Source organism: Lithobates pipiens, unplaced genomic scaffold (assembly GCF_037356315.1).
Source record: "Lithobates pipiens isolate NorthernLeopardFrog02 unplaced genomic scaffold, aLitPip1_a1.2 Scaffold_8, whole genome shotgun sequence".
Classification (NCBI taxonomy): domain Eukaryota; kingdom Metazoa; phylum Chordata; class Amphibia; order Anura; family Ranidae; genus Lithobates; species Lithobates pipiens.
The window spans coordinates 568,621,579-568,629,078 of record NW_027507903.1 but is presented as its reverse complement, the minus strand read 5'-3'; the positions used below and the strand labels follow the sequence as shown (position 1 = coordinate 568,629,078).

General features: G+C 46.1%; 7 non-coding genes across 7 annotated transcripts; all 7 read right to left on the bottom strand.

Annotated features, from left to right (window-relative positions):
- Positions 1-11: 11 nt before the first annotated feature.
- Positions 12-83, bottom strand: TRNAE-UUC (transfer RNA glutamic acid (anticodon UUC)). Its single transcript has one exon. It is a non-coding gene; the product is annotated as a tRNA-Glu (tRNA).
- Positions 84-1,124: 1,041 nt separating this feature from the next.
- On the bottom strand, positions 1,125-1,196 carry TRNAE-UUC (transfer RNA glutamic acid (anticodon UUC)). Its single transcript has one exon. It is a non-coding gene; the product is annotated as a tRNA-Glu (tRNA).
- A 1,041-nt stretch (positions 1,197-2,237) lies between these two features.
- TRNAE-UUC (transfer RNA glutamic acid (anticodon UUC)) lies at positions 2,238-2,309 on the bottom strand. The gene has a single exon. It is a non-coding gene; the product is annotated as a tRNA-Glu (tRNA).
- Positions 2,310-3,350: 1,041 nt separating this feature from the next.
- On the bottom strand, positions 3,351-3,422 carry TRNAE-UUC (transfer RNA glutamic acid (anticodon UUC)). Its single transcript has one exon. It is a non-coding gene; the product is annotated as a tRNA-Glu (tRNA).
- Positions 3,423-4,463: 1,041 nt separating this feature from the next.
- TRNAE-UUC (transfer RNA glutamic acid (anticodon UUC)) lies at positions 4,464-4,535 on the bottom strand. The gene has a single exon. It is a non-coding gene; the product is annotated as a tRNA-Glu (tRNA).
- A 1,041-nt stretch (positions 4,536-5,576) lies between these two features.
- Positions 5,577-5,648, bottom strand: TRNAE-UUC (transfer RNA glutamic acid (anticodon UUC)). Its single transcript has one exon. It is a non-coding gene; the product is annotated as a tRNA-Glu (tRNA).
- A 1,041-nt stretch (positions 5,649-6,689) lies between these two features.
- On the bottom strand, positions 6,690-6,761 carry TRNAE-UUC (transfer RNA glutamic acid (anticodon UUC)). The gene has a single exon. It is a non-coding gene; the product is annotated as a tRNA-Glu (tRNA).
- Between the last annotated feature and the right edge of the window lie 739 nt (positions 6,762-7,500).

Here is a 7,500-nt window from a genome sequence, read left to right as displayed (position 1 = left end):
AGGACTTGCATTTCCCATACCGGGAGTCGAACCCGGGCCGCCTGGGTGAAAACCAGGAATCCTAACCGCTAGACCATATGGGAAAACTAGCTGCCTTGTTTTGAGAAAAATAGAGAAAACCAAAGGGAAAAAAAGATGTGCCACCGCCATCAGCTTCCAAGTATGGTGGCCAGCTATGACACACATATCACTTTCACTAATTGGCCTCGTTAGCGCAGCAGGTAGCACGTCAGTCTCATAATCTGAAGGTCGTGAGTTCGATCCTCACACGGGGCACTACTCTCTCACCATTTTGTGAGCCTTGGGGTCCTTAATCTATGAAAAACACTACTCTTCATCCCTTGGGTCTTGTAGGAAACCATATGGATGGAAAATTGACCGGAAGATCAAGCTTTCAGAGCTCTTTTGCCTTCCACCATATTCCACCCAGCTAAAATCTTTAGCTCTGCATCCAACAGACCTTGCAAGATACAATGTCTACTCATCCTGGAACAACAGAGGCATTTTCCATCTATGTGACATGCTTCCCTTAGTTTCATCACACAGAAAGAACAAAGCACCGAGGAATTCAAAAGGGCTTTTTCAAAGGTGTGGAAAAAAAAGATGATGTCTCTGTCAGAGAATGGTTTGCAGAAGATTGGCACATAGATATTTGCCAATGCAAATGTGCAGAAGAGCGAGAACGGCCGAGAAACTTCATGTGCTAGTACGCATGTGCGTACGCCAAAGCGCACACAATGCGTGACAATTTCTGGTGCCCAGTGGCCTATTTAAAGCTAGCAGCATAAGCCATTAGTTGCTGGATGATCTTCAGCTTCCCCTGTGAGTTCCTGTGATCCTGATATTATTCATGTGTGAAAATTCATGTGCCAGTGCGCATATACGTACACCAAAGCGCGTGCATGAGCCATTAGTTGCTGGATGAACTTCAGCTTGCCCTGTGAGTTCCTGTGTTCCTGATAGTATTTCATTTCCTGTCCTGACCCGGCTTGACCTGTCTTGTCTGCATCCCTGGCTTTGACCCTTGGTACTTTGACAACAAGGGAATGATTGGAGGTTACAATGGAAAAACAGCTTTGAGGTTTCAGCACTAGGAGTGTGCGGGTCGTTAAAAAGACTTGCATTTCCCATACCGGGAGTCGAACCCGGGCCGCCTGGGTGAAAACCAGGAATCCTAACCGCTAGACCATATGGGAAAACTAGCTGCCTTGTTTTGAGAAAAATAGAGAAAACCAAAGGGAAAAAAAGATGTGCCACCGCCATCAGCTTCCAAGTATGGTGGCCAGCTATGACACACATATCACTTTCACTAATTGGCCTCGTTAGCGCAGCAGGGAGCACGTCAGCCTCATAATCTGAAGGTCGTGAGTTCGATCCTCACACGGGGCACTACTCTCTAACCATTTTGTGAGCCTTGGGGTCCTTAATCTATGAAAAACACTACTCTTCATCCCTTAGGTCTTGTAGGAAACCATATGGATGGAACATTGACCGGAAGATCAAGCTTTCAGTGCTCTTTTGCCTTCCACCATATTCCACCCAGCTAAAATCTTTAGCTCTGCATCCAACAGACCTTGCAAGATACAATGTCTACTCATCCTGGAACAACAGAGGCATTTTCCATCTATGTGACATGCTTCCCTTAGTTTCATCACACAGAAAGAACAAAGCACCGAGGAATTCAAAAGGGCTTTTTCAAAGGTGTGGAAAAAAAAGATGATGTCTCTGTCAGAGAATGGTTTGCAGAAGATTGGCACATAGATATTTGCCAATGCAAATGTGCAGAAGAGCGAGAACGGCCGAGAAACTTCATGTGCTAGTACGCATGTGCGTACGCCAAAGCGCACACAATGCGTGACAATTTCTGGTGCCCAGTGGCCTATTTAAAGCTAGCAGCATAAGCCATTAGTTGCTGGATGATCTTCAGCTTCCCCTGTGAGTTCCTGTGATCCTGATATTATTCATGTGTGAAAATTCATGTGCCAGTGCGCATATACGTACGCCAAAGCGCGTGCATGAGCCATTAGTTGCTGGATGAACTTCAGCTTGCCCTGTGAGTTCCTGTGTTCCTGATAGTATTTCATTTCCTGTCCTGACCCGGCTTGACCTGTCTTGTCTGCATCCCTGGCTTTGACCCTTGGTACTTTGACAACAAGGGAATGATTGGAGGTTACAATGGAAAAACAGCTTTGAGGTTTCAGCACTAGGAGTGTGCGGGTCGTTAAAAGGACTTGCATTTCCCATACCGGGAGTCGAACCCGGGCCGCCTGGGTGAAAACCAGGAATCCTAACCGCTAGACCATATGGGAAAACTGGCTGCTTTGTTTTGAGAAAAATAGAGAAAACCAAAGGGAAAAAAAGATGTGCCACCGCCATCAGCTTCCAAGTATGGTGGCCAGCTATGACACACATATCCCTTTCACTAATTGGCCTCGTTAGCGCTGCAGGTAGCGCGTCAGTCTCATAATCTGAAGGTCGTGAGTTCGATCCTCACACGGGGCACTACTCTCTCACCATTTTGTGAGCCTTGGGGTCCTTAATCTATGAAAAACACTACTCTTCATCCCTTGGGTCTTGTAGGAAACCATATGGATGGAAAATTGACCGGAAGATCAAGCTTTCAGAGCTCTTTTGCCTTCCACCATATTCCACCCAGCTAAAATCTTTAGCTCTGCATCCAACAGACCTTGCAAGATACAATGTCTACTCATCCTGGAACAACAGAGGCATTTTCCATCTATGTGACATGCTTCCCTTAGTTTCATCACACAGAAAGAACAAAGCACCGAGGAATTCAAAAGGGCTTTTTCAAAGGTGTGGAAAAAAAAGATGATGTCTCTGTCAGAGAATGGTTTGCAGAAGATTGGCACATAGATATTTGCCAATGCAAATGTGCAGAAGAGCGAGAACGGCCGAGAAACTTCATGTGCTAGTACGCATGTGCGTACGCCAAAGCGCACACAATGCGTGACAATTTCTGGTGCCCAGTGGCCTATTTAAAGCTAGCAGCATAAGCCATTAGTTGCTGGATGATCTTCAGCTTCCCCTGTGAGTTCCTGTGATCCTGATATTATTCATGTGTGAAAATTCATGTGCCAGTGCGCATATACGTACACCAAAGCGCGTGCATGAGCCATTAGTTGCTGGATGAACTTCAGCTTGCCCTGTGAGTTCCTGTGTTCCTGATAGTATTTCATTTCCTGTCCTGACCCGGCTTGACCTGTCTTGTCTGCATCCCTGGCTTTGACCCTTGGTACTTTGACAACAAGGGAATGATTGGAGGTTACAATGGAAAAACAGCTTTGAGGTTTCAGCACTAGGAGTGTGCGGGTCGTTAAAAGGACTTGCATTTCCCATACCGGGAGTCGAACCCGGGCCGCCTGGGTGAAAACCAGGAATCCTAACCGCTAGACCATATGGGAAAACTAGCTGCCTTGTTTTGAGAAAAATAGAGAAAACCAAAGGGAAAAAAAGATGTGCCACCGCCATCAGCTTCCAAGTATGGTGGCCAGCTATGACGCACATATCACTTTCACTAATTGGCCTCGTTAGCGCAGCAGGTAGCGCGTCAGTCTCATAATCTGAAGGTCGTGAGTTCGATCCTCACACGGGGCACTACTCTCTAACCATTTTGTGAGCCTTGGGGTCCTTAATCTATGAAAAACACTACTCTTCATCCCTTAGGTCTTGTAGGAAACCATATGGATGGAACATTGACCGGAAGATCAAGCTTTCAGTGCTCTTTTGCCTTCCACCATATTCCACCCAGCTAAAATCTTTAGCTCTGCATCCAACAGACCTTGCAAGATACAATGTCTACTCATCCTGGAACAACAGAGGCATTTTCCATCTATGTGACATGCTTCCCTTAGTTTCATCACACAGAAAGAACAAAGCACCGAGGAATTCAAAAGGGCTTTTTCAAAGGTGTGGAAAAAAAAGATGATGTCTCTGTCAGAGAATGGTTTGCAGAAGATTGGCACATAGATATTTGCCAATGCAAATGTGCAGAAGAGCGAGAACGGCCGAGAAACTTCATGTGCTAGTACGCATGTGCGTACGCCAAAGCGCACACAATGCGTGACAATTTCTGGTGCCCAGTGGCCTATTTAAAGCTAGCAGCATAAGCCATTAGTTGCTGGATGATCTTCAGCTTCCCCTGTGAGTTCCTGTGATCCTGATATTATTCATGTGTGAAAATTCATGTGCCAGTGCGCATATACGTACGCCAAAGCGCGTGCATGAGCCATTAGTTGCTGGATGAACTTCAGCTTGCCCTGTGAGTTCCTGTGTTCCTGATAGTATTTCATTTCCTGTCCTGACCCGGCTTGACCTGTCTTGTCTGCATCCCTGGCTTTGACCCTTGGTACTTTGACAACAAGGGAATGATTGGAGGTTACAATGGAAAAACAGCTTTGAGGTTTCAGCACTAGGAGTGTGCGGGTCGTTAAAAGGACTTGCATTTCCCATACCGGGAGTCGAACCCGGGCCGCCTGGGTGAAAACCAGGAATCCTAACCGCTAGACCATATGGGAAAACTAGCTGCCTTGTTTTGAGAAAAATAGAGAAAACCAAAGGGAAAAAAAGATGTGCCACCGCCATCAGCTTCCAAGTATGGTGGCCAGCTATGACACACATATCACTTTCACTAATTGGCCTCGTTAGCGCAGCAGGTAGCGCGTCAGTCTCATAATCTGAAGGTCGTGAGTTCGATCCTCACACGGGGCACTACTCTCTAACCATTTTGTGAGCCTTGGGGTCCTTAATCTATGAAAAACCCTACGCTTCATCCCTTAGGTCTTGTAGGAAACCATATGGATGGAAAATTGACCGCAAGATCAAGCTTTCAGTGCTCTTTTGCCTTCCACCATATTCCACCCAGCTAAAATCTTTAGCTCTGCATCCAACAGACCTTGCAAGATACAATGTCTACTCATCCTGGAACAACAGAGGCATTTTCCATCTATGTGACATGCTTCCCTTAGTTTCATCACACAGAAAGAACAAAGCACCGAGGAATTCAAAAGGGCTTTTTCAAAGGTGTGGAAAAAAAAGATGATGTCTCTGTCAGAGAATGGTTTGCAGAAGATTGGCACATAGATATTTGCCAATGCAAATGTGCAGAAGAGCGAGAACGGCCGAGAAACTTCATGTGATAGTACGCATGTGCGTACGCCAAAGCGCACACAATGCGTGACAATTTCTGGTGCCCAGTGGCCTATTTAAAGCTAGCAGCATAAGCCATTAGTTGCTGGATGATCTTCAGCTTCCCCTGTGAGTTCCTGTGATCCTGATATTATTCATGTGTGAAAATTCATGTGCCAGTGCGCATATACGTACGCCAAAGCGCATGCATGAGCCATTAGTTGCTGGATGAACTTCAGCTTGCCCTGTGAGTTCCTGTGTTCCTGATAGTATTTCATTTCCTGTCCTGACCCGGCTTGACCTGTCTTGTCTGCATCCCTGGCTTTGACCCTTGGTACTTTGACAACAAGGGAATGATTGGAGGTTACAATGGAAAAACAGCTTTGAGGTTTCAGCACTAGGAGTGTGCGGGTCGTTAAAAGGACTTGCATTTCCCATACCGGGAGTCGAACCCGGGCCGCCTGGGTGAAAACCAGGAATCCTAACCGCTAGACCATATGGGAAAACTGGCTGCTTTGTTTTGAGAAAAATAGAGAAAACCAAAGGGAAAAAAAGATGTGCCACCGCCATCAGCTTCCAAGTATGGTGGCCAGCTATGACACACATATCCCTTTCACTAATTGGCCTCGTTAGCGCTGCAGGTAGCGCGTCAGTCTCATAATCTGAAGGTCGTGAGTTCGATCCTCACACGGGGCACTACTCTCTCACCATTTTGTGAGCCTTGGGGTCCTTAATCTATGAAAAACACTACTCTTCATCCCTTGGGTCTTGTAGGAAACCATATGGATGGAAAATTGACCGGAAGATCAAGCTTTCAGAGCTCTTTTGCCTTCCACCATATTCCACCCAGCTAAAATCTTTAGCTCTGCATCCAACAGACCTTGCAAGATACAATGTCTACTCATCCTGGAACAACAGAGGCATTTTCCATCTATGTGACATGCTTCCCTTAGTTTCATCACACAGAAAGAACAAAGCACCGAGGAATTCAAAAGGGCTTTTTCAAAGGTGTGGAAAAAAAAGATGATGTCTCTGTCAGAGAATGGTTTGCAGAAGATTGGCACATAGATATTTGCCAATGCAAATGTGCAGAAGAGCGAGAACGGCCGAGAAACTTCATGTGCTAGTACGCATGTGCGTACGCCAAAGCGCACACAATGCGTGACAATTTCTGGTGCCCAGTGGCCTATTTAAAGCTAGCAGCATAAGCCATTAGTTGCTGGATGATCTTCAGCTTCCCCTGTGAGTTCCTGTGATCCTGATATTATTCATGTGTGAAAATTCATGTGCCAGTGCGCATATACGTACACCAAAGCGCGTGCATGAGCCATTAGTTGCTGGATGAACTTCAGCTTGCCCTGTGAGTTCCTGTGTTCCTGATAGTATTTCATTTCCTGTCCTGACCCGGCTTGACCTGTCTTGTCTGCATCCCTGGCTTTGACCCTTGGTACTTTGACAACAAGGGAATGATTGGAGGTTACAATGGAAAAACAGCTTTGAGGTTTCAGCACTAGGAGTGTGCGGGTCGTTAAAAGGACTTGCATTTCCCATACCGGGAGTCGAACCCGGGCCGCCTGGGTGAAAACCAGGAATCCTAACCGCTAGACCATATGGGAAAACTAGCTGCCTTGTTTTGAGAAAAATAGAGAAAACCAAAGGGAAAAAAAGATGTGCCACCGCCATCAGCTTCCAAGTATGGTGGCCAGCTATGACGCACATATCACTTTCACTAATTGGCCTCGTTAGCGCAGCAGGTAGCGCGTCAGTCTCATAATCTGAAGGTCGTGAGTTCGATCCTCACACGGGGCACTACTCTCTAACCATTTTGTGAGCCTTGGGGTCCTTAATCTATGAAAAACACTACTCTTCATCCCTTAGGTCTTGTAGGAAACCATATGGATGGAACATTGACCGGAAGATCAAGCTTTCAGTGCTCTTTTGCCTTCCACCATATTCCACCCAGCTAAAATCTTTAGCTCTGCATCCAACAGACCTTGCAAGATACAATGTCTACTCATCCTGGAACAACAGAGGCATTTTCCATCTATGTGACATGCTTCCCTTAGTTTCATCACACAGAAAGAACAAAGCACAGAGGAATTCAAAAGGGCTTTTTCAAAGGTGTGGAAAAAAAAGATGATGTCTCTGTCAGAGAATGGTTTGCAGAAGATTGGCACATAGATATTTGCCAATGCAAATGTGCAGAAGAGCGAGAACGGCCGAGAAACTTCATGTGCTAGTACGCATGTGCGTACGCCAAAGCGCACACAATGCGTGACAATTTCTGGTGCCCAGTGGCCTATTTAAAGCTAGCAGCATAAGCCATTAGTTGCTGGATGATCTTCAGCTTCCCCT